The sequence below is a fragment of the Marmota marmota genome, unplaced genomic scaffold, assembly GCF_001458135.2.
Source record: "Marmota marmota marmota unplaced genomic scaffold, marMar, whole genome shotgun sequence".
NCBI classification, from domain to species: domain Eukaryota; kingdom Metazoa; phylum Chordata; class Mammalia; order Rodentia; family Sciuridae; genus Marmota; species Marmota marmota.
The window spans coordinates 585,142-590,957 of NW_025999944.1; positions in this window are offsets into that span (position 1 = coordinate 585,142).

Genomic DNA, 5,816 nt, shown 5'->3' on the forward strand with positions numbered 1-5,816 from the left:
CGGCGCGGGCCTTTATCCTCTGGCTGCCCCAGCCCGCCCCGCCGCGAGCCAATCCTGGCTCTGCCCCCAGCCCGGGCGCGGCGCCAAGTCACCGGAGGAGGGCGCCGCTCGCCCGGCAAACCCTCCAGCCCGCCGCTCCAGCCGCGATCCTAGCGGCGCGCGTCCGGCGCTCTGGCCCGGGGCTCCCGCTCACACCTGGGAGAGTCTAAGGGACTGCAAGGGCCTCGGCAGGGTCCCCACCGGCGTGCACGCGCGTCCTCCAGCGGAGACCCTGCCGGCCCTCGCGTCCGCGCGTGGGCACTGTCTGGTGTGGGCAACTGCGAGAGCTTCACTTGACATAAACACGCCCCTCCAGAGCCCGAGAGCCCGAGCTCCTGCTGCGGTTTTGCGGCTTCCTCCGCAGTTGATAGCGGGGAGGAAAGCCAGGCGCAGAGGGACCGCTGAAAACACCGGCGGAGCAAATGCCGCTGGGAAACGTCGCCTTTGACTCGGGTGGCCCCCAGGGCCAGAAACTAGCCAAGTCAGCGTCACTTGGGAGCGTGCTGGTAATGCAAAATTGCAATCCCCACCCCCAGACCTGCTGAGTCAGACCTCCTTGACCGTGGAACCCAGCGCCTGCAGGCCAGGCCGATGTACTCGGTAGTGTGAGAAGCGGCTCCAGCACTGGTTCTCAGACTCCACGCCGTTTAGAAATCGCCTGAGGAATTCTTGAACCTGCGGTGCCTGAGCTGCTTGCCAAACCAAAGGACTCACCAAAGGGAAGGAGCCCAGGTATAAAAGTTCCTCAAGTGGTTCCAGCGTATGGTCAAGGTTTCCGACCATTAGGGGCTTGGTAGTCAAGACAGGGTCCCTGACAAAGCAGCCACTCCCCAACCCACTAAATGGGGGAATCCGCATTTTAACAATATTTACAAGTGATGTGCCGGCCATTGGAATGTGGGGACAGTTTAGGGTCTCTTCCAGTATTCCTGACTAGGTGACAAAGATTGATTTCTCAGGGACTGAAAGGCCTATAGTTTCATTTTCTCTCTTCCTATGACAGTCTGATATGAGATTCTCAGTCCTCTTCTCTCTCCAGGAGAGGCACTTCCTCTGGAATTCAGTCCTCACTGGGTGTCCATAAGAGGTCAGAGGCTCAGGTCTGAGGTGGCCAGTCCTGCCCAGGGACTTTGCTGTGGGCTCCTGTCTCTGACAGACTGGTTCTCCAGCCTTCCCTACAAGTCTAGGTCTGACCCCATATCCTTTGGCTTACGTCAGCAAAGTATAGATTTTCTCCTCATTCCCCTGGGTCAAGGTTTTGGCTTTATCACTTACCCAAATAATAAAAGATAAAATAAATATGCTGTAGTCCATGTTGATATAAAGAACTAAATGATGAATAAATGAAAAGGAACAACTCGGGATGAACAAGGATGGTGGAATGTGATGGTCATCCTTATACAAAATACATGTGTGAAGATTTGAATTTGGGCCAACATGTCTTTTATACAGAGATGAAAAATTGTGGTATATATGTGTATTAATTGTAATGCAAAAAAGAGCACATGTATAATGGCATAAGTTGGCATGAACGTGTATGAAGATTTGAATTTGGGGGCCAACATACCTTATATACAAACAGAGATACGAAAAATTGTGCTCTATATGTGTAATAAGGATTGTAATGCAAAAAATAATAATAATAAAAGAAAAGGAACAACTCTTTTTTGCAGAAAAATTTCAGTGAATAAATGCATGAGGCATGATCCGTAGACATTTTAACTGTGGGTGAGAGTTTAGGGAGAAGTAGGATATTTAAGCATCTCTCCCAAGATATATGTTTATCAATTACAAGGGAAAACTAGTTTCTAGCAGTTTTCTTCACCAATAAAACAGCCTCCAGCATTTTGTTACAGCAACAGAAAGTGCCACTTTCACCACCTTCACTGTGACCAAGTTTTACATCTCTGGAAATAAACCATGATGACATTGCACACTGATCCTGCTTTGATCAGGATTAGATCCTCCTTCCCCTAGGGTTGAAGATTAAACACCAAAGAAACAGGGAGGCAAGAAAACAAGTTTTATTTAAGGGATAGAACAGAGACAGAGAGAGAGAGAGAGAGAGAGAGAGAGACCTCTGGAGAGGAGGGGGCCCAAAGCTAGTGCCCATGAGAGTGGGGGTGTCTTGCCCCTTTATAGATTCTAGGTTTCCTTTTTTCTCATGCCTGCATGACCAGAAAACAGAAACAGAGCCATCCAGGGGGTGATTGCTTATGTTGGAAAGTGGGACACTTCCCCTTCCCCCTCCCCTGGAGGCTTTTAGCAACTGGTAGATAGGGAAGTGGTATCTACCCATTTCCTTTTCTTTGATAATCAGCTACCTGTCCTTTGCCAGGTCTCAATATCCCAGGATCTGATGTCCTGACATCACTGTGGTTTTCTTCTGCCCAACACATAAGCCCAATCTTAGGTGAGAGTTTAGGGAGAAGCAGGATATTTAAGGGAAAACATCCCACAGTCCAAATGAAGGAACATTCTACAAGGTAACTAATCAGTACTCTTCAAAAGTCTCAAGGTCCTAGGGGCTGGGTCTGTAGCTCAGTGGTGGAGCTGCTTGCCTAGCAGGTACAAGGCCCTGGGTTCAAAGATGAGGAACTTACAGCTTCAAGGACACTGAGGCATAATGACTTAACTGTAGAGTGGAATCCCAGGTTGGATCCTAGGACAGAAACAAGAGCATTAGTGGAAAAAGTGGTGAAACCTGAATGAAGTTTGTAGTTCATAGCAGTGTCTCAATGATACTTAAGTTTTAAGAACTGTACTGCTGTGGGGCTGGGGATGTGGCTCAAGTGGCAGTGTGCTCACCTAGCATGCGTGAGGCACTGGGTTCGATTCTCAGCACCACATTAAAAATAAAATAAAGATATTGTATCCACCTAAAAAAACCTAAAAAATAAATAAATAAAAATAATAATAATAAAGCACTGTACTGCTGTGGTATTTAGATGCTCCTATCAGGGGAATGGGTGGGGGTATAAGGGGATGCTCGGTCCTTCTGTTGTTGTTTTGCTGTGCTGGGAATACACAAAGCTAGGGCCTTGAACACGCTAGGCAGGTGCACTACACTGAGCCCCTCCACCAGCCCCTCTCTCAGTCCTATTTTTGCAATCCCTTTATAAATCTAAAATAAAAACTTGATCTTAAAATAAAACGATGTTAAAATAAAAACTTGAAAAATATCTTACTAAGAAAAATGCATGCAGTAAAATTTTGTTAGTAAAAATAACAAAATCTTCCTAACAAAATGTAAATATGTAAAATGTTACTTGAGAAAAATAGACTTTGGAGAAATAACAAGCACCAAAGGAGATGCACAATGGGAAAAATTGTATTTGTTTTCTAGAAAGGACTTCATTTCCCCTCTTTCATTTTTTACTTTACTGAAATTTATTTGGAACTATTTGCTTTCCATTAAATTTTCTAACAAAGATTTGATTCTTTTCCCAATTGTTTGACTCATTTCATACAATTTCTGAAATAAGCCAAACAATTAGGAAATTAATCAAATCTTTGTTAGAAAATTTAATGGAAAGCAATTAGTTCCAAATAAATTTCAGTGAAATAAAAATGAAAGGCAGGAAATAAAGTCATTTCTAGAAAACTTATTACTGGCTTAAATTGGCTTAATGAAAGATATTTTTTCTTTCCTGAATAAGTTTAAGACCATCAATTCCTAAAAAACATATGTCAAAAAATTGTGTTTGGTGGAAGACATCTGCTTGTGTCCTTAAGGAACAATGAACAGCACATGCAAATTCCATGTTTTCATTTCAGGATTCCACAGTGTTCTCATTTGAATTCATTTTTTTATGCCTGATGGACTTGGAGCGGGGCCATTGGTCTTCTCCTGCCTTTGGACCCTATTAATCCATTTTCTATTACTGTAACAAAATACTGGAGGCTAGTTTATTTAGCTCAGTTTTGGAAGTTCAAGAGCACAGCACCAGCATCTGCTGAGCTCTGCTGAGGGCACTCTTGGCTGGGTTACAACACACTAGAGAAGCAGGAAGGGAAACAGCCGCATGCAAAAGAGACCAAGAGCCAGGTATGGTGGTGCACACCTGTAATCCCAGAGATTGTGGAGGCTGAGGCAGGAGAATCACAAATTTGAGGCTAGCCTCAGCACCTCAGGGAAGGCCCAAGTAACTTAGCGAGATCCTATCTCAAAATAAAAATTAAAAGGGCTGGGGACGTAGCTCTGTGGTAAAGCGCCCCTTGGTTCAATCCCTAGTATTCCTCCCTCACCTCCTCAAAAAGAGACCAGGATCCCAGAGTGTCCTGACTGTATAATAACCCACTCATTTTTTCTTCTTCTTTTTTTTTTTTTTTTGGTGTATGTAGTTTTAGATGGACAGCATGCCTTTATTTTGTTTATTTATATGTGGTGCTAAGGATCAAACCCAGTGCCTCACACATGCTAGGCAAGTGCTCTGTCACTGAGCCTCAGCCCCAGCCTCTATAGTAACCCACTCTTGAGACAGCCAAATTACTCCTTGAGACCAGCATTAATCCTTTCCAAGGGCCTTTCACTAAGCCCCATGGCAAAACCTTCCATCTCCTCAGCAGAACCACACTGAGGACCAAGCCTCCAGCACCAGAACCCTGGGGGGACAAACCATAGCAGACTCAGACTGGAAGTCAAATCATTCACTCTCTTGGTCCTCAGGCCACAGGCCCACACTGAACTGAGCCACTGGCTCTCCCAAGTCTCCACCTTGCACACCTTGGGACTTAAACTCCACAACTGTGTGAGCCAATTCGATATGATCTCTCATTCTCCAGAGAAGCCTGCCTAGTACAAATGTGCTTGACATCCATGGGGGATTTGTTCCAGACTACACCCTCCCTCAGCTTGAGTTCCAAAATCCCTGGATGCTCAAGTGCCTTACATAAACCGATAGTGTTTGCATATAACCTATATATGCCCTTTAAATCTTCTCTAGATTACTTATGATACCCAGTGCAATGTAAATGTCATGCAAATAGTCATTATACCATATTGTTTAGGAAATAATGACGGGGGGAAATGTCTCTATTCATTGAATACAGACATTAATTTTTTTTCAAATATTTTCAATCCCTGGTTGGTAGAATCCACAGACATGGAAACCTCTGTTATGGAGAATTCAGAAGGATTTTGCTAGGGGGTACCAGAACCAATCCCCCATGAACACTGAGGGATGACTATAATTAAGACGAAGTCATTAGGGTAGGATCTAATAGAGTAAGACTGAAGAATAGAAACATTTGGACACAGAAACACCCAGAGGCTCTTCCCACATGAAAATAGGGCAGAGTTCAGAACAATGCTTCTGCAAACTGAGGAGTACCAAAGATAAAGAGCCAGCAAGTCATCAGAAGCTGGACAAGAAGCATTGTCTTGAGTACTGTGGCTTCACTGTAAATCTTGAAGTTGAGTACGTATAGAGCTGACTTAGTTCTTCATTATTATATTGGCTATAATGGATTTAGCTTATTATAAATGTTAGAATGTTTATCAATATCCACAAAATAACTTGAGATTCTTTATTTTTTACTGTTGAGTCTGAATCAAGTTGGGAAAATCTGATATCTTACCAACATTCACTCTTCCTATCCAAGAACATAGACTATCTCCTCATTTATGTAGTTCCTTGATTTCTTTCAGGTTTTTTAGTTTCCTTCATGAATATTTTGTACACATTTTGTTAGATTTATGCTAAAATATTTTATTTGGGGAGTTCTAATGTAAATGATATTGCTGTTAACTTTAAATTTCAATTGTTCGTTGCTGG